The sequence below is a fragment of the Canis aureus genome, chromosome 9, assembly GCF_053574225.1.
Source record: "Canis aureus isolate CA01 chromosome 9, VMU_Caureus_v.1.0, whole genome shotgun sequence".
Classification (NCBI taxonomy): domain Eukaryota; kingdom Metazoa; phylum Chordata; class Mammalia; order Carnivora; family Canidae; genus Canis; species Canis aureus.
Window position 1 is genome coordinate 45,899,315 of NC_135619.1, and position 24,705 is coordinate 45,924,019.

The 24,705-nt window shown below is 47.3% G+C and overlaps 2 long non-coding RNA genes across 2 annotated transcripts; one reads left to right on the plus strand and one right to left on the minus strand.

The window, feature by feature from the left end:
- Positions 1-548: 548 nt before the first annotated feature.
- LOC144320786 (uncharacterized) lies at positions 549-16,480 on the minus strand. The gene is made up of 4 exons (XR_013386424.1): positions 16,271-16,480; positions 14,028-14,181; positions 7,123-7,386; positions 549-921 (listed from the first exon to the last, which is right to left on the minus strand). It is a non-coding gene; the product is annotated as an uncharacterized LOC144320786 (long non-coding RNA).
- A 2,476-nt stretch (positions 16,481-18,956) lies between these two features.
- On the plus strand, positions 18,957-24,555 carry LOC144320785 (uncharacterized). The gene is made up of 2 exons (XR_013386423.1): positions 18,957-20,087; positions 24,270-24,555. It is a non-coding gene; the product is annotated as an uncharacterized LOC144320785 (long non-coding RNA).
- Positions 24,556-24,705: the final 150 nt, after the last annotated feature.

The window sequence follows — 24,705 nt, forward strand, 5'->3', positions numbered from 1 at the left end:
TTGTTTTTTCCTTCAAATTACAAAAGTAATCAATGCTCAATGCAAAAAAAAAAAAACTTTGGGAAATACAAAAAAACACAACTGGAAACTTTTGATAGTTTTTGTTGTATTTCCTTCCAGTATCTCTATGAATAGTCACCTATATACCAATGCATCATATGTATTATATTGTATGTTATGTGTATTATTATATATTATATAATATTTAACTATATAAACGAAGAGATATATAGAATTCTTTACTCATAAAACATTCATTCATTCACATATATTCTTATATATTTATTTGTGTTTCATATAAAATTTCATATAAAATATCAGAAATCATCCATTTTGTCTTTTAATTTTTACTCTAAAGTAGCATATTAATTGTAGAAAATATGCTTGAGCCAAAAGAAAGGGATGAAAGGGGGCGCACTTGGGTGGCTCATTTGGCTAAGCATCTGCCTTCAGCTCAGGTCATGATCCCGGGGGTCCTGGGATGGAGCCCTGCGTCAGGCTCCCCGCTCCCTCTCCCTCTGCTGTTCCCCCCTGCTTGTGCTCTCTGTCTCTCTGTCTCTCTCTCTGTCAAATAAATAAATAAAATCTTAAAAATAAAAGAAAGAGATGAAAATCATGTCTATTCCCACCATGCAGGAAAGACCACTTTCACTTGCCATATGCCCTTTCCATTTATTTAAATTTGTACATGTAAGAATAAAATGAATTGTCAAATTATACAGAAATAGCCTCATGATACATTTTATTTCCTCAATATGCTGGGATAATACCAGTAAATATCTTAGACCACTATATCTTCCTCTCCTTTGTGAGTCATCTCTTGCTATGGCTTCTTCTTGCGGAGGGGACATCATCTGGGACAATGGGCCACTGCTCAGCCTTGAAGGTCCATACTGACTTCATTGAGTTGCTAGAGGCTTTCTGGAAAGAGGGTTCCCAAATTTTAAAATCTTCTTTTTACATAATAAGAACAAAGCCAGGAAATCTAATAATGGGACTTTGCTGTAAGTCATAGTGCAGAAAAGACAGCAGGTAGCCTGAGGAAATTTCCTCCAGGTGGGAAGGGATGCAGAAAGCTCTTCCAGGCCAGGAAGGAAAGTGGAAGAGAGAGAGGAAGAAAGGCAGCAGTTAGACAAAGCAGGCCTTTCCTGCCCTCTTCCTTAAGATCCTATCTTCAGGATTGAGATGTTATTAACATCTAGAGGGAGTCTGTGGGGAATCTAAAAACATCTGAGTTGGGGCCCTGCTTTTCTGAGGTATAGTTTGAGGAGATTTCAAGTCTTTGGAGTGTATCTGGCACAAACCTAACATGGTGCCATGGGATGGGTTAGAAATGACAAGCAGTAGGGCATGTGGGTGGCTCAGTCGGTTAAGTGGACAACTCTTGGTTTCAGCTCAGGTCCTGATCTCAGGGTCATGGGATCAAGCCTCACATTGGGCTCTGTGCTAAGCATGGAGTCTGCTTGGAGATTCTCTCTCCCTCTTCCTTTGCCTCCCCCCAAATAAGTATATAAATCGAAAGAAGAAAGGAAGGAAGGAAAGAAAGAAAGAAGAAAGAAAGAAAGAAAGAAAGAAAGAAAGAAAGAAAGAAAGAAAAAAGAAAGAAAGAAAGAAAGAAAGAAAGAAAGAAAGAAAGAAAGAAAGAGAAAGAAAGAAAGAAAGAAAGAAAGAGAAAGAAAGAAAGAAAGAAAGAAGAAAGAAAGAAAGAAAGAAAGAAAGAAAGAAAAGAAGAAAGAAAGAAAGAAAAGAAGGAAGAAAGAAAGAAAGAAAGAAAGAAAGAGAAAGAAAGAAAGAAAGAAAGAAAGAAAGAAAGAAAGAAGAAAGAAAGAAGAAAGAAAGAAAAGAAGGAAGAAAGAAAGAAAGAAAAAGAAAGAAAGAAAGAGAAAGAAAGAAAGAAAGAAAGAAGAAAGAAAGAAAGAAAGAAAGAAAGAAAGAAAGAAAGAAAGAAAGAAAGAAAGAAAGAAAAAGAAGAAAGGAAGAAAGGAAAGAAAGAAAAGAGAGAAAGAAAGCAAGAACAGAGGGAAGCGGCACAGAGTCTAGGCAAATGGGCATGAGACAGCACTCCTATTCTCCCAGCTGGCTTGAGTGTCTAGGGGATTCCTGATTCCCTGATGGGTCAGCTCAGTAATAGGAGTGCTAAGAAAAGGCCTAGGGTTGGGAAACACACACACCCCTCTCCCCAGCACCACCCCAGGCCACAGTTACTACCCTAACTGGTTAGCACACTAATTTTCACATGTGGTTCGATTAAAGAGTCATTTACTGAGTTCCCTCCCCACGAAAGGAACACAATGATGAGGCCTCACTCACCTAAAGCGCAGGTGCTACAGGACCTTAGATGTGGGAATAATTCCACAGACCCTCTGCATCTGCATCAGGCTCTCAAGCCTCTGAGAGGTTGGCCTAGCTGGGCATTGTTCCCTCATCCCATCTTCTAGGCCTTTCTCATCTCCCTGGCCCTCCCTGGAGCTCATATTCTCTTCTCAATCCTCTATCCCATCCTGCTTTATGCAACCTTTCTCCCACACACTGCTTCCACAAGTCTTGGGGTGCTCATGGTAGTAGCAAGCCAAGGGTAAACAGGGCCAGGCCCTCAGGCTATGGTGAGCAAGTCAGGAAAATGGGACCAGAATAATAACTGGGGTGGAAAATGGGTTATAGTAAGTGTTATTATTATGTATCACTTATAATTAGTCTTACTATGTGCCAGGCCCTGGTTTAAGCACATTTACAGTATGAACTCATACATTTGTGTTAACTCGTGCATTAACTCATAACTCAAATGTATGAGCTCATGCTACATCTGTAACAACCTATGAGGTAAATGCAACCATGATTCTTCCTCTTAGAGATGAGAGAACTGGCACGGAAAGGCTAAAGTGATTCGCCCAGGTCACATAGCTAGTAAGTAGAAGCTAGAGCCCCATCCTGGTGGGCTGGCCCATAGAGGTCCCAGAGAATCTAAAACTTCCATAATAGCTTTTGGAAGATTTCCCAGCAAGCAGGTTTAGAATATCTATGGCTCCTACTTTGCAGCTCTGGAAACTGAGACCCTGGGAGATTAGGGAAATGTGGCCTGCCCACCGTTACAAAGGTAGCTGCAGGAGAGTGGAATGTGCACCTGCGTTGCACACTTTCAGGGGTTGAGCCAGCATCTAGGAAAGCGTACATGTCCACACCTGCACGGGGCGCTCCTAGGGCAAGGCAGGCCAGGGGGGGCTTTGTTAAGGAATGCAGAGAGGGAAGGCATCCTTTGTCTCACTCCAATGGCTTTCCCAAAAAGAGCCCAGAGTGCTTTGCAGGCATCCATTCATGTGCTTAGCACCTGAGCTGCATTGAGTGAGTGACAAGCCTCTTGGCCCAGCGTCCAGGGACTTTGTCTCTGCTTGCAGGCAGGCCAGTGGGAGGTCAGAACCAACCGGGGCAGTTCTGCTCTTTTCGTGGGGCGGCATTAGCCAGGTGGGCTTGCTGAAATGAGTGGTCCAAGGAGCACCCAGAACCAAAGGCCCAGGGGTTAGTAATAGACAGAACTGGGAGAAGGACTGCTGACTTTCAATGCTTCATCTCACTAACCCCTGACAGTGAGTACCAGGAGGAGGAGCCAGGAGTGGTCCTCCGTGTGTCACAGCTGAGGAGACTGAGGCTCAAGGTCAAAGCTAGAAAATGACATTTCAGGAACTCAAACTAAATCTGCGGGACCCTCTTCCAGTTCTATCTTCCCGTAGACCATATGGTCTTGAGCACCCACGGCATTTCAAATGCCAAGCAGAAGAGGGACTTTCGGGCCTAAATCCAGCTGGCCCCAGAGAGCCCATCCAGGGACAGACTGTCCACCTAGTGACAGGTCTATCTGGGCTTGCCTAGACACTGCACAGACTTGTAGCTTCCTTGTGCACCCCCCAATCCCTGATTCCCTCTCCCCTGTCACCCAATCCTATTCACATGAACTTGACCCCTCTATACATGTGACTTCCTGTCCTTGAAGTGTCTTCTCCTGCCCTTTCACCATGCCCCATGCCCCCAATGCCCTCTAAACACCCACCTTTCAGAATGAAACCATGACTGTCTTGTACAAGGAAAACGAGGCCATCCTCCCCATTTGGCCCATTTCTCCTCCTACTGCTCTAAACCCATTGTCCTCAACTCCCTACCTTGCAAGAACCCCTGTGTCCTTTATTCATGGGCATGGCTTCAGCCTTGGTATCCGCCCCCTTACAGACTCTCCCAGGGGCTGAAGTGAGTTTGTGCTTATTTTGCCCCAGGAGAGAAAGTTGTGTTAGACGCCATACATAGTCCAGCAAAGTCACTGGAGTCATGCCAGCAGCCTCTGGGTCTGGCTAGGCTCTGCCGGTGACAGCCAGATCCTCCTGGGTCAGTGTCATTGTTCCAAAGCCCCTTTGCAGTGCCCCATGCCAGGCTGGTTGGGCTTTGGCCGTGTCTGCAGAAGCCGAGGCACTGAGCACGTTTGGCTTCTCCTGGCTCCCCCAGCTGTGCTCATCTACCCTGCACAAACCCCCTCTTCCACCTTCTTTTGCGATGTAAGGGATACTGGCTCCCTTTCTCCATGCCTGGCTCTGTGCTAAGCACGCACCGTGTTTTATCTCATTAATCCACGTCATAACCTTATGGATATTTTTATCCACACTTTACAGATAAGAAAAATGAGACTCAGAGAAAATAACTTGCCCAAGATTGCATAGCTAATAAGTGGTAGGGGCCAGATTTTAACCAACACGTTCTTAACCACAGAACTTCATTGCCTCATTCAGTCCCTGTGGGACAGTCAGCAGACCATCCTCAGGGACCCCCACCTCTTCCTGGAGTTCTGCCTCAGATCTCTGACAACACCCTCTGCCACCACAGTCTATGCCCGTGAGGTCTGAGCCAAATCTGAGTCCACGGAACTCCATCAACAAATGGACTGTTATTTGAAAGAAAAAAAAACAGGGAGTGGGGTGATGGCCCATTTTACTCTTTTCTTTGAGTAACTGTTTAAGTGAGAGGTTTCCATGTTCCCTGTCACTGCTCTAGGTCCCAAACAAAACCAACAAAAAGCCCCGCCCTCATAGAGGGTACAGTTTTACAAATTACACAGCATGGCATAGAGAAGTGCTAAGAAGAAAGATAAATCCGGGCAGAAGGAGCAGGAGTCCGGTGGGCTTGCTGGGCTGCCTCTCTACTGAAATGAGGAATGGCCTGAGGCATCTGCTTCCTATGGGGTTGGTCTTTGCTCCAAGGCAAAGCATGGTGGCGAGGGTGTGAGTGTTTCAGGGGACAGAGGGCTAAGAGGCTGGCAGTGGTGACATGGAAGCCTAGGACCAGAAAGGGGCAGGCCATCTGGAGCTCTCGGTCCTGTGCACAGAAAGGCCTTGCTGAACTCGATACCGTGTATGGATTCTTTCCCATTACCAGGGAGTGAAGAAGCCCTTTATGAAATCTAAATCCTGGTCTAGCTCTTTCCAGGCCCACCCCCCCCACCCCTGCCCCTGCCCCTACCTCTTCTAATTAATTTCGCCTAAACTATGTAGAATAATTTTACTGAAACCTAAAAGTTATAATTAGAAAAATGAATACATTAGCCAAAAGAGTCATATACTGCATTTAAAAATCAAGCATAAGCAATTTTAAAACATCATGTTAGAAGGGAGAAAGAAATAAATATTTATTGATGACATCCTAAGTACCAGTTCTTTTATATCCGTTATCTCATTTAAGCCAATCCTCACTGCAAACATGTGACCTGGCATTGTTGTCCTCATTTTGTAGGTTATAAGAAAAGGAAAAGGAAAAGAAAAGAAAAGAAAAGAAAAGAAAAGAAAAGAAAAGAAAAGAAAAGAAAAGAAAAAAGAAAAGAAAGGAAAAGAAAAGAAAAGAAAAGAAAAGAAAGGAAAGGAAAAGAAAAGAAAAGAAAAGGAAAGAAAAGAAAAGAAAAGAAAAGAAAAGAAGAGAAAGGAAAAGATTTTGAAAGGTAAAGTAGCAAAGTTACATCAATAACAGGTGGGATCTTTAACCCAGATGTGTCTGACCCAAAAGTCTGTGCTATTTCTATTTTTCCTTCAAATACCAACTTAGCCATTTATGTGGAGAGAATAACCTCAGGTGAACCACTTAGACACCCATTGCCTCAGTTTCCCATATGTTAAACGGATACGATGTTGATAGTTAACTTACCCATCTACCTCATGGTTCTGTTCTGGTGGGCACATGAACTCATGGATAAAAAAAAATTTTTTTAATTTTAAAATGGCTTTAGGCAGCCTGGGTGGCTCAGCAGTTTAGCGCCGCCTTCAGCCCAGTGCCTGATCTTGGGGACCCAGGATCGAGTTCCACATCAGGCTCCCTGCATGGAGCCTGCTTCTCCCTCTGCCTGTGTCTCTGCCTCTCTCTCTGTATCTCTCATGAATAAATAAATAAAATCTTTAAAAATAAAAATAATAGGGATCCCGGGACACCTGGGTGGCTCAGTGGTTGAGCGTCTGCCTTTGGCTCAGGGTGTGATCCCAGGATCCAGGATCGAGTCCCACATCAGGCTCCTGCAGGAAGTCTGCTTCTCCCTCTGCCTGTGTCTCTGCCTCTGTGTGTGTGTGTGTGTGTCTCATGAATAAATAAATGAATAATCTTTAAAAAAATAAAAAATAAAAAAAAATAATAGGGATCCCTGGGTGGCGCAACGGTTTGGTGCCTGCCTTTGGCCCAGGGCACGATCCTGGAGACCCGGGATCGAATCCCACATCAGGCTCCCGGTGCATGGAGCCTGCTTCTCCCTCTGCCTGTGTCTCTGTCTCTCTCTCTCTCTCTCTCTCTGTGTGACTATCATAAATAAATAAATTTTTTTAAAAAATTAATAATAATAATAATAATAATAAAAAGGCCTTGAAAAAAAGGCCTTTAAAGCACTGTGAAGGGGGATCCCTCGGTGGCTCAGCGGTTTGGCGCCTGCCTTCAGCCCAGGGCGCGATCCTGGAGTCGGGGGATCGAGTCCCACGTCGGGCTTCTTGCATGGAGCCTGCTTCTCCCTCTGCCTGTGTCTCCACCTCTCTCTCTATGTGTCTATCATGAATAAATAAATAAATCTTTTAAAGAAAAATAAAGCACTGTGAATATACAGCATTTAACCCTCACCTTGAATGTAGAAGTCATTATGGCTTTTCTACCATCTAGCCTTGTTGGTACACAGTAATACATTTCGATTTAGCAAATCTGGTGTATTTTCCACATTCCTGTTTCGATGGGCTCGTCTCTGACTGCTGACTCCACACTGGATTGTCTGTGTTGGTCTCTTCCCAGCAGTAAGTACTCCTTCCACAGCTGTCCCTCAGACATGCTCCTTACTGTTGAGCTTCAGGTATTCCTCTGGGACCCCAAGAAAGCAGTCCATAGACACACCTTTCCAAGAGGGGATGGTAAATGTGTAACAATCAGCTTTCCACATATAGAACTGACGTGCATGTTGGTTGATAATTTCACTTACAATAATAAGTAAAACAACAGTGGAGCAACAAAGATGAATTTCAGAACTTCACTCATTTGTCAATGACAGGAGCAACTGCTAAATTGGATCATTATTTTTGGATACTGGAAGAATATTACTGCAATTCTTCGTGTTACAATGTCACTGCTACAGCTATGACACACTCTTATATTTAATCTACCTTGTTGGTAACTTCTCTATCACTTTCTGAAGTCTACACAATCAACAAAACAATGGAACAAGCCCTGGCTTGTAGAGTTTGCCAATTTCTGTAACATAAATATTCTCACTGTGGCCCATTTCAAACTTCCCAACGTAAGATTACTGCATGTGGAGTTGGGAAGAGATGGTAAGCAGCCTACTATAATATGGTATCCCCACCATATGGATGGAGGAGACATGTAACTCAAAAGCATAGATAATAGTAAATTGAAGCAAAATAATTAGGATGTGATCTGTTTTTAGTATTTATGGCTGTTGTTTTTAATATAATGCATTCAATTGTAGGTTTATATAATTTCATTTTCAGAATGGCTTGTTTAACAACTGGCTCACAAAATTCCTGAAAATCTAACAATCAGCCAATGCAAGGCAGCTCCAGCACCCCGCCATCCCCTCCCTCTTCCAAGAGCCCCCACAGGCCTCACGCCATGGGATAGCCACACCCTTTGTTGAATAACTCCAAGTCCCCTTGAATCAGGAGAACAGTATTCGACGTTCAGCTTCTCCAAATAAGCAATGTGGACGGCTGCAGTCCAGTGGAGTGACTTAATGATCTGTTTCCTTCAATAAACTCTGATTTCTGAATTTAATTCAGATACCTGAGTGTCGCCGTAAGTTGAGAGTGAGGCCCAAAGGCGTCCATGATGTAATATACTAGGTTTATACTTGGCAAGCAAACGACTTTGTGAGAGATGGATTTTCTTAGGCTGATTTTAGGAAGTTTGGGGTGTTTTTTTAAGAGTTAAGCCAAGGCAAAAAATAACCCTTGCAACATATCACTTCACAGCTGGTCAGGCTGGGAGAAACTATTCTGGGATATCCAAGCTAAGGTGCCTCTTTAAACTCCAGGCAAAGTGGAATCAGGATGTGGGGTTTCTATTCCTGTCTGTGTCAAGGACTTGGTATGTTATCCCTGGCCAGTTGGTTCCCCGGCTGGTACCTCAGTTTACCCTGTGGTGCAATCAAGTCAATGCCTTTGGCAAAAACATTAGACTTGAACTCTGGAGAGAAAGAAATATAGTTGCTATGGTTTGCTGGAGGGTAACCTGGTGATGTCCTTAATCAGTGTAGTCTCCTGGAAAAGCTAAATTTTAGGTGACCTCTTCTAGGAAATGACAAATATGCAAGGTTTACCAGAAAGCAGTGGCAAGAGGAATAGAAGGAAGCTAAAGAAGGAGGGGGTCTCCAAGCGACATCAGGGAAAATGTTGGGCCGGAAGTTAGAGTAAACTGCGTCCAGTGTGCACATCTCTGGGGCAGCGTGTTGGCAAAGGATGAGCCAGACACAGAAAAGGTAGGCAAGACGGGGTTAGTGGTGCTTTTATGTGGGTTTGACAAGAACCCCCTGAGTAGGAAAAGAACGTGATCAAAGTTAGGATTCTGAGACTCACATGAAAGATGACCAGGGACTTGGCAAAATTGGAGGCAATACCAGCCTCCGAAATACCCCTGGAGATGGTGTCCCAAGGCCACTGTATAAACAGCCTCTGTCCCGTCCATCGGGAAGTCTCTTCTGGAACAAGCCTCTCTACCCTGCTTAAAGCTTGAGCGGCCCTTTAGAGAAGCAGCGTCACCGAATACTTCTTTACAGTTCCTTCCCATGCCTTGGACTTCTGTCATCTCACCTTTCCTGCCACCTAGGGGGAGGGGACAGTCTCCTAATTTTCACGAGAGCAACTAAGACCAACAGATATTAAATGACTTACTCCAGATCCCAACTGAGGCTCCCACGCATCATCTGGCCACAAATCGTGTACCTCGTCTACACCGATCTGTCTCTTTCAAACCTGACTAGCTAGTTCATTTTTCCCATCCACAGGCCAGACACTTTCTGAAATAAAAAGCTGTTTGATCTCTAGAAGAACTAAAAGGCCAGTTCCAGTTGTCGAACATGACAAGCTGGAGAGAATATCTTCCAAAAGTTCCATGGGAAGGCCAAGGATTCTCAATTCCAAAGCCAGCCAAAATTCAGACTTCCTCTATAAAGAGACAGTCCCTCCCTGTTTAGAACATACCCTTCCTCATTAGGCTAGTTCCATGTTTTGTAATAACTTTTGCTTACACCACAAAATTATCATAGAATTATGGAAACACAACAGGCCTTGGAAAAAAGGTCCCGAGGCCCCTGGAAGTCATTATTCCTTCCTTTAGCAATTGCTGAGTTAAGCACCAAAAATATGGTTCCCATCTTGCTCCCCACCCCCACCCCACCCCCAACAAACATACACACACACTCACACACACGATCTGCTGGACATATGTTCAGAAGAAAGCAGGGATGTGGGGGTTGGAGAAGAAGATTCACATGTCGTGAGTCAAGAGCTTAAGCATTTGAAAAGAAAAAGTGGGAGAGGGTGAGGAGTCTGCAGCCCTAGAAATGGAATATCCAAAGGATTTATTGCCTTTGAGTATCTCACAGGCATTTTTTTATATAAAAATCTGTAGCTTATGACTTTTTTTTTTTTTTTTTTGTATAGTGCAGTAAACAAGAGCTCTGAAAGGGGAAGGAAGCCAGGAGAAAGCCAGCTCCATTAGTCACGCAGCTGCATATCCTGTCACAAAGGACCCCAGTTGAGTAATCGCCCAAAATATGCCTGTTATTTTTTTTTCTTCAGAAAAAAAAAACGGGGCTTGCCAAAATGTACTGTAAAAAAGAAAAAAATCTGGTCTGTCAGCCCCAGAGGGGGAAAGGAAAAGAAAGAAGAAACAGGCGTAACTTCTCAGCACTCTCTGACCCTCTCCCAACTTATCCTTAAGAGAAAACACCTTCAGCTCCTCACACCAATGGAGCTGAGCTTGAGGAAAGCTGGCCCCATGAGGTGTACCAGGTGTCAGGGTCCCTGCAGGACATGGTGCGAGAGATGGCACAGAGGAGGGGCAGTGGGAGAGGGCGGTAAGACAGCAGGGCAAATGAACCAGTCCCCTGATGGACCTGAGGTGGGTGGGTGAGCTAATTGTCCCACAGGGAACCTGTGGTAGCCACACCAGTTCTGTGAGGTGGAATGAGCCCAGCCACAGACTGAACATTCTGATGGCCTCAGCAAAACCACCGTTGTCTCAGGCCTCAGGCTGTTTGGACCACAGACTGAACAAGGAGAGTTTGTGTGGAAGGACATCTGACGCTAGGGAAGTCTGAAGAACAGGGTCCAGAGAAGGGCCAGAGCTGCCTATAGGCTCAGGTGTTGTCCCGGTTGGCTTTCCAAAAGTGAAGCACAGCAGACAAAGGTGCTCTAATGCCTGGTTCAACTACTGCCTCTGGCCCATGCTCTCAGTCCCAGGGCACAAGGGATAGTCAATCCAAGCACAGAGCACTCTTGGAAAGACAATTTCCCTCCTACTCACATTCTGGTCCAGTCAGAATGTCTGGACCATGGGGAAGGAGACTTTCTGAACCCAGTTGACAAAAAAGTAGGAAGCCTTCTCCTTAAGAAGGAGAACAGAGCCCTAAGGGGAGAAACAAGACGGATGCATTATTCCCTTGGCTCTGGCCTCTCCGGAGCCTGTCTTAGGGGAGAAGGCCCAGCCCTGCCTCAGCTCCAAGGGCTGCAAGAAGACCCTTTCCAGGAGTACCTCCAGGGGTCGGGGCCCTAACATTTGGCCATTTGGCAATTCTAGGCCAAGGGGCCTCCAGCCCAAAGACCAAGTTCCTCCCCCTGCCTATTGCTGCAGGAAGAGCCTTTCCAGCTCTTCAAGGCTTTTGAGCCCTGCCCATCCTGTCAGAAGCACAGTCTCAAAGCCACCCGAGGCTTCAAGACTCAGCCCTGTCCACTGCTTCCCCTGGGAGAGCTACTTGACACCTAAAGCCATCCACAGGACGCTTATAAAAAGACAGGCATGGCTTCCTGCAGAGACCTGGCCTGTGAGCTTCTCTTCCTGGCTTCCTTGCTGATTTGCTGGGGAATATCGGCAACTCAAGTGAACTCTCTCCTCTCTGTAAGATTTATCCGCTATGAATCAGAGCCTCTAACGGCCTGCAACATGCAAGGTCCTGGGAATTTGGTGGTGACTAACAGATATAGGCCTTCTCTTCATATGAGACCCAGCAATCTTTCTCAAACCTCTGGAGCACACGACTGTGATTCCTGAAACCAGCTCTTCGGGTGGGTAGTCTGGGGGGTGGGAAGATATGATAGGAATCAATACAACAACTAACTAGACACATACAGTGTGATTTCTAAAGAAAGAAAACAACCAAATATGAATACTAGCAGTTCCATAATGCTTGTAGATACAGGACAGCCCTCGAACCACCTGAACATAATGGAAATTCTATCAGAGCATCAGAAATTCACTCTGTTGCACATTCTAGCTTATTAGGAAATGTAAAAGATGGAGACGAGCTGATGACACGCAAACTACATGAACGTCAGTGCCCATGATCTAGTTCCTACAAAACCCAGTTACTAGACTGACTCTCCTTCCTCATCTCTACTCTTGTTGCAAGACCTGAGGACTGTTGTCTCCTGAGGGCTCAGCTTCTTCTCAAGGCCAGGTCCTTCACATAAACCATGAGCTGAAATCAGACATGTCAGCACCAACTCAAGCACATTGACTAATGTTACGAGGCTGACAGGCCTGGCCCACAAACACATGGGGTGATGTTATGATCCTCTGAATTGCAGGTGAATGAGGCCTCTGGAAGTACCACCCCCACACGGATTTCCCTTTGTGGTAGCAGTGACATCTGAGCCACTGAGCGTGGGGCCTCCAACTAGTTTCGCCCCCTCCCCTTCCTGTGCCCCAGGAGGAGGTTGGGGGCAGGTCTTCACAACAGAGAAGGCTCCCACTTCCTCTGAGTTCCTGACAACATTTCTCAGCCGTGTCAGGCCTAGTAAGCCTGCGGTCAACAGGCACCCAGGTGATGGTGCCTTTCTCAGCCCCTGTTCTTCCCTCATCAGCCCTTTGATGTTTCTAAGCTGACAAGGTCAGCATCTTCCAGGCCGTGGAGAACATGCCTGTCAAGTACACCTTCCAACAGCTGTTGAAGGTGCCATGTAGTCTCGAGTCACAGGAGAGTCTAAGGGGCTTGCTGAGGTGAGTCACCAGTTCCACTCTTGTCCTTGGATGGGGCTCCACCCCATCAGCAAAAGGCCATCAACAGAAGGGTGCAGAGGGCAGAGCCGGGGAAAGAGAGAGAGAGAGAAGCTCTAGTACCCAACAAACTGCATCACAAATGAGGTGAGAGACGGGTGGGCTCCTTCCATCCATCATTGCTGATGAGATGCAAGCACGAGACGAAGTCTCACAAGGCCCTCGAAGTCCACCCACAAGCCTGTTACTCGGTGCCCTCAGCTCAGACGTGGTGTGGGGGGGGATGTAACAAGAGCCTTCGAGTGTGTGAAGAGTCAGTGGCCTGACAAAGCACTTACTGACCAAGAAAAAATTAACTTCAGGTGCAGCAGGAAAGGTCTGGTACCAAGAATGTCTGGGGTTTTGAGACACTGGAAAAGATTGCCTAATAATGTAATGGGCTCCCTTCCCTGGAAATATCTGGAAATAGGATAAGTACTCTCCAATCCTGGATAGGTCAGCGTTGCCTTGAAGTAAGGGGATGAACCCACAGAGAGAGCTTGCAAAGAACTTTGAGTCTATAACACGGTATGTTTCCACATGAAGAAACAATTTTTTTACTGTGGTAAAATGTGCATAACATTAAATTTACCATCCTCTCCATTTTTAAGTGTGTGGTCCAGTGGCACTAGGTACATTCGCACTGCTGTGCAGCCATCACCACCGTGCATCTGCAGAACCTTTCATCTTCTCACACTGAAGCTCTGCGCTCACTAAACACTAACTCCCCATGCTGTCTCTCCCCAGCCCCTGGCAGCCACCATTCTACTTCCTGTCTCTATGGGTTTGCCCATGCTATGTACCTCCTATTAGTGGAATCATGCAATATTTGTTTGTGTGTGTGTATACTGGCTTATTTCACTTATCATAATACCTTCAAGGTTTATCCGTGTTATAGCATGTGTCATAATTTCATTCCTTTTTAAGACTGAATTATATATGTTACATATTATGTATTATATGTTATATGCTGTATAATATATATTTGTGTGCACCCCTTATCCACAGGGGATACTTTCCAACAGATGCTCGAAACCACAGATAATATTGAACCCTATATATAGTATGTTTTTTCCTATACATGCCTAGCTATGATAAAGTTTAGTTTATAAATTAAGGATAGTAAAAGATTAATAACAGCAACTAAAATTAAAATAGAACAATCACAACAACAAAAACAACAAAAAAGAACAATCACAACAGTATACTAATAAAATTTATGTGACTGTGGTCTCTCTCTCAAAGCATCTTACTATACCACTCACCCTTCTTGTGATGATGTGAGATGATAAAACACCTACGTGATGAGACGAAGTGAGGGGAATGATGAAGGCCTTGTGGTGTAGTGTTAGGCTTCTACTGATCTCCTGAAGATACATCAGGAGGATCATCTGTTTCCAGACAATGGGCCAAAGATAACTGAAACAAGGGAAAGCAAAATAGCAGATAAGAGAGAATGCTGGACCACATTGTATCTCTTCACCTGTCATGGACATTTGGGTTGTTTCTACTCTTCGGCTGTTGTGAATATTGCTACTCTGAACATGAGAGTACGAATGAATATCTGTTCAAGTCCCTGCTTTCAATTCTTGTGGGAATTGAAAATATACCCAGGAGTGGAATTGCACAAATAAAAATTTTAAAAAGACAAAAGTATTGTGCCCCAAGAGAAAAGACATCAATGTGCTCATATTGCAATCCTGTATGGAAAACAAACTCTTTTAAAAATTGAGCTACAATAAGGCTTAGATAAGTGAGCTAAGGAAGCATGGAAGGGGAATCCAGCAGGCTCCTTGATCAATCAGGGAAGGCTTCACAGAGGAGACAAAATTTGAGCTAGATTCTAATAGATGACTTGGAGTTTGCCTGGAAAAAAAGAAAGAAAGAAAGAAAGAAAGAAAGAAAGAAAGAAAGAAAGAAAGAAAGAAAGAAAGAAAGAAAGAAAGAAAGAAAGAAAGAAAGAAAGAGAGAGAGAGAGAGAAAGAAAGAAAGAAAGAAAGAAAGAAAGAAAGAAAGAAAGAAAAATGGAGACAAGCAATAAAAAAAAAAAAATCACCTTTTAAAAAGAGTAGACAAATGCTAAATGAACATATCCTTTGCTCCAGCAACCGTGCTCATAGGAATTTCCCTGCAGATATATACTCATGCATGTCCACCCAAGGCGTATGTCTGAAGATCCTCACTACAACAATGTTTGTAAGATCATAGACTGGAAGCAGCCTCTGAGCCCATTACTAGGAGACTGGTTAGATAAACCATGGTGCAGCCATACCACGAATTAATATGCAACCATTAAAAAGAACAAAGGGGATTTCCATGTGCTGACATGGCAAGAATTCCAGACTTATTTTTAATCAAAAAAAAAAAAAAAGTCAGTATATACCCAAATTCTTTCCCTGGAAGGATACACAAACTGTTAATAATTATTACCTTTGGAAGGAACAACTGTGGTTTGAGGGAAGAAAAACTTAAGTTTCATGTTATACCTTCTATGCTTCTTTTTTTATTATTTTTTTAGCCATGTCCACATATTGCATTAAAAGAAATGTTAACAGGACTCTCAGGGTGATAGGATTATGGGGCATTTTTATTCTTTATGCTTTCCTTATTTAAAATATTTTAAAGAGGAAAGCAGCTATTTTTCTGGAATGGTTTAGTCTCAATGGCTCCTCAAGGCAAGAAGACGGAATAGATACTTAAAGGGCCAGGCTTCTCAAGGAGTCTGTCTTAGAAGTTTGCCAGGTTTCCTTTCAAGACAAAATGGTATTCTCACATTATGGAGAGAGAAACTGAGGAGCAGAGATAAGAGAAATAGATCAAAAGTCTGGGACAAGGAAAGCATGGAGCCAGGGCCGTCCCCCAAATGCCTGCCAAGTCTACTCGGGGATGTAGGGGATCTCCACCTCTTCTGCATGGTCTGCACCCCTCAGGGTACCCAGGGCTCCGGGACCAGGACCGAGACCCAGCCACACAGGGTTAACGCTGGTGCTTTGCTTCACTGAGCATGGTGGAGAAGGGAGCAGGGGGTGAGAGCAGAGGGGCCCAGCCCAGCCCTGCTCCAGGCAGCAGTAATAAGATGCAGGTGTTTTTACAGTTGCATTACAGAGCAGGGAAGAGTCTCAACTGCAGCAAGCATATAGAAATAGAGAAATAAGAGCCGAGTGTGGTGGAGAAAAATGTGCCTGCAAATAATGAGAAAGCATTTTGGAAAGGGGGCTGGCTTTGGGTTTAGGAGGAATGCAGCAGTTTCTGGCACAGGCCTACCCAATAGCGGGGTGTGTGTGTGTGTGTGTGTGTGTGTGTGTAGGTACACAGGCTCCTGTCTCATGCACACACAAAGGCACGCATGCACATACACCCCACCATCACCACCACCACCACAGCAAATCTTTTTCCCAGCAACACCTCAGATAATACAGATTTGGCCTTTGACAGGGATTGATCATTTCCCCCTGGCCACTATAGTCTGCCTTTCCTCTCCTGCCTTCCTTTCTCTGGACCCACGTACCTCCTTTTTCTGTCATCTTTCCCTTTATCTTTGGGGCCTTCAGAGGACTGTATCTCCAGTTGGCCTGCCTGAATTTCTTAATCCCCCTTGGCTCTGCTTCCAAGCAGGCATTTTGTGAGCCTGACTTCCCCACCTCTCTTTCCCAAGCCCCTCCTTCCCTGCAGCTGGGGAGGAAGCAAGAACAAAATGGTGCCTCTGCCCTGGGCTTCTAGAAGACCATGGAGCTGGCTTGTGTACTCCAGCTCCTGCTGCCGTAACCCGGGTGAAATGCTCCCGTCATTTCATTTCATCTGGAAACTAAAGGTAATTAGTCCAGGGAGAGACATGATAAAGCAACACTGGGAGGCCTCCCTCCTCTTGGTCACCCCCAGGCAGGACCGGGGAAATGGGCACAAGCTCTGTGGGAGCTGGGCCTGGTCCTTTGCCCCTCCTCCCTCACATCCCTCAGGGGTAGGGAGTGGCAGACAGAAAAATCCCTGCTTTGCTCTTGCCTTCCACAGGCTTTCAGCTTGCCCTGAGTTAAGAGAGCTGAAAGTGAGTCATTTCTGTGATTTATTTAGTTGACTCCTTGTCTGAGACCTAGTATAGATCTGCAATTGTAAGCATGTTGTTCTAACACAGGGAAAGGCTTTGGGAGATCCTGGCAGCCCCTCCGAGGCCCTGCTTGGCCAAGTTGGGCTGGCATCTGAGTGAGAGGTGCATGTGGAGGTGAGACTCCAAATGGCCATGGGTTCTGGATTCCCATGATGAGGAAGGGATTGGGGAGATGTGTTGAGGGCTCAGAAAAGGCCTCTGTCATTGGCTGCTAAACTCACCGCGAGCATCTCTGTATGCAAACCCTGAGCCCACTGAGCCAGGATTTGTGTGGGGCAACAAGCTGCATGATAAATGCATTTTCCAGAATTCAGCACCCCCAGGTCAGAGGGGGGAAGGGGGATGACAAGAGCCTGTCAGCTGTTGTCCAGCCTGGCCCGTCTGAAATGGGAGGACCAAGCTCTAAAACGGTTTCTGCTTTCTCCGCTCCCATCCTCCACCACCCACCTACCTCCCTGCACAGGAACAACACGCAACAAAACCAGGCCAGACAGAGTAGGGGTGGAAAGGCAGCAACCAAACTGTTTCCCGCTCATTCCACCCACAGCCCTCGGCGGTGCCAGGGGCCCTTTGGAAGAGGCAGGACCGGCCATCAGCCATGGGTGCTACGCTTCAGAAGCTCCAGGGAATCCCACTAGAGTTACCCGGCTGCTGGTGGAACCTGCCACCTGACCCATCCAAGACATGGACTTGTCACCGGCGGGGATAGCAGTGGGAACCAGCCCGAAATCCGGGACACAGAGGCACCTGCCTGGTGCCTTGTGTCTCCGGACTCGGCTTCTCCTCCCTTCTGGAGTCAGATGGTGGAAGCCGAGTGTCCCCAGAGCCCCACCGGAGCCTGAAGGGTGCCCTCAGCCCGCCCTGCGCCCTGCCTCACGCAGTGCCAGGAGGAGCAGATGTTTCTAAGGAAGGGCCCAGAGCAGGGCCGGGAGGCACCGCAGGCAGGTCCCCAGCCTGGCTCCCAAGCAGGGGCTGCGGCGCGCGGGCCTCAGAGCAGGAGCTGCCCAGGGAGTGACACTCACTCTCTTGAGTTCTCAGCTTCTTTCAGGAAATTGCCAGGTTGGCCCTTGGCTTTCTCCTCTGCGGTGCCCCCACTCCGTTTCCAGGGCAACCGCCTCCCCATCCCCGGGAGCCTCTCCCGGGCCTGCCCGCCCCTCCGCTGCACCGCACCCCCCCGCCCTCCCCCCCCCCCCCACGTCTCATCTGTCTGGGTGGGAACCAGGATTAGAGTTTGTCGGGGACAGGGACGCTTTTCCCAGGGCCGCTGTGCCTCTCCGTGATCTCTTTGCGCCCGCTCGGCCCCTGCCCCAGGCCTTTCAAGTGCCCCAGACTTAATGAGTGGCCCTGGGTTTCCTCCTCTTCCCTTTCTGGGCCTCCAATAAAGCCGGAGAATTAACCCAGGTTTTAAGTGCCCCGTTTCCAAGCTGCATATCAAAGGGGGCTTCCCCAAGCTGCTTCTGCATTTCAAAGGGGCTGATTTATCGCTGCTTTCACTTAAACCCGCACATTTGGGGGGAAGAGTTTTACCCCGAGGTCAAACTCTGAAAAAGCAAACGGATCCCCGTTCGCCTCCTCCTGGGGTGCCGTGGGCTATTAGTATCTAAACTGCGAGGGCCGGAGTGGGGGCCAGTGGGGAAACACGCTCAGCTGTGTGGGGCCAGGGTCCCTGAGGGAACTAGCCTGGCTGCGTGGTGAGGAAGAGAGGGAATGTCCAGAACATTCCCAGCGCGGGCCCTGTCCTAAAGCCAATTTCCTGCTTCTCTGCCTGCGCGCCCAGCAACCTCACTGGTTAGCACTTCCAAGCTACTCTGCCCTCCACCCAGGTCCCGGCCCCTGGGCATCCTTGATTCGTTTTCTTTCTCCAGCTTTCCCTGCAGATCTCTGCAGACACTGAAGATTCAGCTGCTACCCGGCTGGGCCACTGAGCCACTTGTATTCCCATTCCCTTCCTCCTTCTCAGGGAAACCCTGCCCACACCTTCCCTTCCCACTGCCAGACCCATACATTCACTCCCTCCCTCCCTCCCCACCCCAGCCACGGTCTCCAGGCCCAACCTCAACTCTATCAATCGTCCTTATGGTTTCCCCACCCCGAAAAGGAATCCTCCCTAAACCTGGGAATCTCACCTTCCTGTCTGTTCTTGCTGCAGCCCCTGGGTGTATGTACTCTCTAATCTCACTGCAGACAGTAAAGTCCTGCCTCTGATTTAACCCACACCAGATTCCCAGGCGTTCTCAGGCAAGAAGTCCCCAGCAAATGTGCAAACCCTGCACTGGACTGCCCAGAACAGCCACAAGCTAACAGCGAGGAAGAAACCCCTGGAGGAGCCGGGCAGGTGGCATAACTTCTTGAGGAACTTCTTTTAAGGGCAGGAGGAGGAGAAGCAGTGTCCGAAGCAGCGCCCAAAGCCGACTCTGGAGAGGACACCCTGTGTTTCCCTTTCTCAAGCTGCCACTAGCTCATTCGTTCATTTATCAGCTCACGTGACCTACTTGAGCGCCTACTACTGCGGGATGCAGCAGGAGCTCCTGAGGGGGTCACTCTGGCAGAGGAATTAGACAGGAGGGCCAACGATTAATTACAGTGCAGAGAGGTCAACCATCCCTCAATGAGGCTGGCAACTCTCCCTGAGATGGCCTTACCCTCTCTGTGGGGGACCAGGGAAGACTCTAGGCCGGGAGAGTTGATTTGGGTTTGAAAGATGAGAAAATTATCAGAGAAATAAGCATGTTTTAGGCTGAGGGAACAGCAGGTGCAAAGGTACAGAAGCACCCAAGCCCACAGCTCACTGCTGTCAGGTGGATGAGTGTGGCCAGCAGGTGAGAATGTGCAGGGAGGTGTCAGGGGGGCCTGAGAGGGCAGTGGGCAAGGTTGTGAACACCATGCCAAAGAACCTGGGAGTTTGTGGCTGAGTTTCAGAGGACACATGCCATGCGGGGCCGAGTAAGGCAGGGAACAAGGTAGGGAAAGCGAGTAGAATGCTGTGTTCTAGCCCACAGCTTCCTGTTAACCTTCACCCACTAGCTTCTTCCTATGGCAACCCATGCTCAGACTGTGCCTTTGTTTACCCCACTCCCCGGAAGCACTGAGTCAGATAGGCTTTTCTCCCAGAGGCCTTGCTCAAAAAGTACCCATTGCTCCAACCCCCTTGGATTTGCTGAGCCCCATCAGTGCAACACATGAGAGGAACTGTCTCTCTTCAGGAAAGAGGTGAAGGAGACAGGTAAAGTCTGGGGCAAAGTACATAGAGCCTGGCAAGGTATGCAGGAGTGGGCAGGCGTGGGAACAGCCACAGCTTATTCAAATAAGCTGAATCTTATAGAAGAAGCTTCCAGGAAGGAAGGGATTGGACCAGGGTCTCTGAGATCCTTGCAGTACTTACATATGGTGTTGCCTGGGCAGCCCCAAAGCAAGGAAGCCTACCCTGTCAGTGTTTCAGCTTCCTCTTGGAGAGGGGGACAAACTATCAGCCCCAGGCCTAGCCTTGCGAGCAAACCCCCATTTCTGCAGCCCATGTCATCTAGGAGGAGTCTGGGCTGTGTGTGGAGCAAATTGTCCTGGGCATGGGGCTTGTGAGGTCACGGAGGAGATGGATAACAAAATGAAGACTTGGGAGTTAAGTACCTTGTCATTCGCACAATTCACGTGAAAACAACAGGCTTCGGGCAGTAGATATGTTCCCCGAAGGCTGTTTGAGGGCTAAAATGGTGCGATTCAGTTAATGACTATAGATGTCTCGGGAGGAGTCAATCCCTGTACAGTGTTTTCTATACAATGTAGATAATTGGGCTAATGGCCATGTATCTTGGGCTCGCTGAAGGCCAGGCACCATTCCTAACCATGACGAGAGCACTGACTTTGTGGGGCCTGGAAGCTCCCACCTGCACCTGCACAGTTTGTCAAATGTCCCTCTCACCCTGCCCCCCTCTAGGCTCCATGGGCATCTTCAGCCCTTGATGACTGTGCCAGAGTCACCCTCCCAGTATCTTCCTCCACACCCTCTATTGGGCCTCTTCTCCTTGATGAGTTTTTGCTTACTCTGCCCAAAGTTCAGGACCCACTGCTGGCTGGCCAGAGCAAGAGCGGGGAGGGAGGGTTGAATGGAAGAGGGCACTGTGAAGGGAAGCCTCCCCCTCGCCTTCAGGGAGCTACCCCAGAAGGAGGGTCTCCCTGCTTTGCTCCTCTGGGCATATCCAGATGCCTAGGGCCGGTGGAGCCCCAGCCCCACACAGGCATTCAGTTCACGAGCTCCACCTGGTCAGGTCTCTCTCAGGAACATTTTCAAGAGGACCACCATGCAGGCAGCAAGCCACAGCCTTTCCAAATTCTTTCCAAAGAATCAGGAGATTTCTCCTAGGCTTCTTCTCCCTCCAGCTCTTGAGAGGAGGGTAGAGAGGGAGAAAAAAGAAAGTCTAATCTTTCTCAGGGATCAGATTTTGTCTCTTTTCCCTCTGAGCATTCTTGGCTTCAACCGAAACACCGCACTCCCCTCTCTCTGTGGTCTCGATATCACCTGCACCTGGACAGAGCCCCTACTTCCCACTTTGTCCCATCAGCCCTTCTGTAAAGCCTGTCACATCACCTCTTCGAAGCATCTCTCTCTAACTGGTTTCGGCCCGCCTTAAGGTCACAGCTCTCCACAGCCTACCAGGGCCCACATCTCTGATTCAGTGACTGAGGCAGGTAGGTGTTTAGAGGAGTCTGGGTTAGGTCCACTGGAAGCCAAAGGAAATAACAGTGGTCTGATTCAAGCTCTCCAGAAATGAGTCACCCCTCAGCCCATCAACCAGCCCTATTACACAATATATCACTCCCACATTATTCATGAATGATCGTCTTCGGTTTACTAGACAGCAGAGCCCAACCAGGACTTTGACTTATGGGTCTGCTGTGGACTCAACATCAAGGATATGCCTTCCCTCTGTCCAAAATATGGAGCCCAAGAGCCTCGAGCAAGGGAGGCTCATCCTTGGAGTACCTTCCCAAGGCTCCGGTCCCTGGAGCAGGTAGTCCTGTATTTCACACCTTGGAAAATGTGCCCTGTGAATACAGTGAGTGAGAAGGGTTCTGCAGGAAAGGTGAGGGCCAGCTGGCCAGTGCGTGTGCATCCCTGCACAGCCCCCTTCGCCAAGTCTTGGGCTGGTATCTCCAGGTACAGCCCGCATCCCTTGGGATAGACCAGGGTGCTCTTGGCTTTTCATTCATTCTATGGCAGATCAACTTGAAGACCTGGCAGGTTGGAGCTGGAATTGGACAGTGGCTTTCCTCCATGTGGGAGAGAGGGTGGGATGATACTATGGTCATATACGTGGCTTTGGAGATCCAGAGGCACAGACTCAAGTTTCAACCCTGCCATGTGCCAGCTCAGCCAGAGATTTAACTTCTCTGAGCCTCACTCAGCATCCTCACTTAGAAAAAGGGACTAATAGAAATGACATGCATTTAGGACTGTTGAATTTTGAATGTCATTGTCTGCATAAATGCCTCCTTAAATGGCCCTGCGTTTGTTGCGGCTGCTGTTGTTACCACCATCTCCCTAGGCCAAAGTCTTTCTTACCATAAAAAGACTAGTCTTATTTCCTTCTGCATCCTCCATACCAGGCATACAGTAAGGCATAGTAAATGGTGGTTAAATTAAACTTCAGAAAGTGAGAAGCCCCAGAGAGAGGGAAGAGTGTGTGCAAAGGCCCTGTGGTGGGAGAGTGAATGCACCTATGAAGAAAATGCTGTCGAAACAAAAACAAGCCAAGCAGATGCCCCAACCAATCCTTCCACCCCATCATCTGCATCACAAGACCACTGAAGCCTGGGGCCCTGATGCCTTCTCAGAACTTCTACTCCTCTCTGGCAAGGAAATTTCCAACAGGATAGAAATGCCTAAGGTGATCTGAACCCTGAAGGACCCAGAGGAGTGGAAATATGTGGGTGAGCAAGAGGATGCTGAGGTCTTTTGTGTTTAGATGCCATAAATAAATAATCCCCCAACCTGTCTGGGCAACCCGTAATTGGAATTGGATAATTAGGAGGAAGGTGCTGGGGAAGGAAGCCCAGATAGGGGCTATGGTGGCCAGGTAGGGAAAGAGGATTTTGCATAATAAGCCAAAGCAATGAGGCAGTCTTCCTTCCATGGAGCCCCTAATCCATACTCCCCACAAACACTCACAGTGCATGGGTACAGTGCAGTGCCACCAACCAAACTGAAGGCCTACCTCCCTACCTCCCACTCCTCCACCCCTACTCTCTCCAGCCTCATGGAAACCATTTCCCTTCCCATCCTTCCATTCCCTTCTCTCATTCTGCCACGGCCTCCCTCAAACTTAAGTTATTCGCCTCCGAGGAGCACTTGCATTTAATAAAAACAGGGACAATACCCCCAGAGGAGGGGTTCACTAATGGTTCCCCTTCTGGCCCTCTGAAATCACAAAGAGCAAGGCTTCTCGAGCGGGGGGAAGAGGGGCTCCAAGGGGGCAGGATGGCCGTAAGAACTAGACCAAATGTGAGTCTCCCCAACTCCCAGGCCTAAAGCCTAGTTATAAAATGAGGCTCTATAACCTGGTGCACTGTGTTTGTTTAAAGTCAGGTTTATCAGGACACCTGGGTGGCTCAGGGGTTGAGTGTCTGCCTTCCACTCAGGGCGTGATCCTGGGGTTCTGGCATCGAGTCCCACATCAGGCTCCCCGCAGAGAGCCTGCTTCTCCCTCTACCTATGGCTCTGCCTCTCTGTGAGTCTCTCATGAATAAATAAATAAAATCTTTTTAAAAAAGAAATAAAGTCAGGTTTATCAAGATATAACTTACATATGGTAAAATTCATCCATTTTAAAATACACTTCTATGCATTTTGACAAAGCGTGCAGTCATGTAACCATCACAATTAAGATACAGAACAGTTCTATCACTCCCTAGATTCTCCTGGGTTCCCGGCCCACCCCTGTCCCCAGCCCTAGCCCTAGCCCTGAAAACTACTAGGTTTTTTGTTCCTGTAATTTTGCCTTTTCCAGATTGTCATATACAGGCTCTTCCCTTTATTGTACTTCTCAGATATTGTGTGGTTTTTGTTTTTTTGTTTTTTACAAATTGAAGGTTTGTGGCAACCGTGCATGGGGGAAGTCTATCAGCACCATTTTGCCAACAGTGGTCTGGGTCACATTTTGGTAATTCTCACAATATCTCAAGCTTTTTCATTATTGTCGTATTTGGTATGGTGATGTTTGATCAGTGATTACGACTCATGGAAAACTCAGACGATGGCGAGCATTTTTAATTAAGGTATATGTTGTTTTTGTAGACATAATGCTATTGCACACTTAATAGCCCACAGTATAGTGTAAATATAACTTCCTATGCACTGGGAAACCAAAACATTCATTTGACTCCCTTTATTGTGATTTTCACGTCATTGCAGGGGTCTGAAACTGAACCCATGATGTCTCCGAGACGTATCTGCTCATGGAATCCTGTGGTACAAAGTCACCAGGGTCTGGCTCCTTTCACTTAGCCTGGTGCACTTGAGATTGGCCCATGTTGTTACCTGGATCAGCAGTTTGATTTCCTCTCTGAGCGGTGTCCCACTCAGGGGATGGCATGACAGTGTGTCTATCTACTCGGCAGTGGAAGAATGTTTCTGTCGTCCTGGTTGTCCCCTGTTTCTGGCCATTTTGAAAAATGCCATTATAAATATTTGCATACAAGTTTTTGTGGACATCAGTTTTCATCTCTCTTGGTAGATACCTAACGGTGGGATTGCTGGGTGCTAGGGTAAGTGTAGGCCAAACTGCACGCTGAACTGCCAGATTGCCTTCCAACAGGGACTGGGCCATTTTGCGTTCCCACCAGCAACC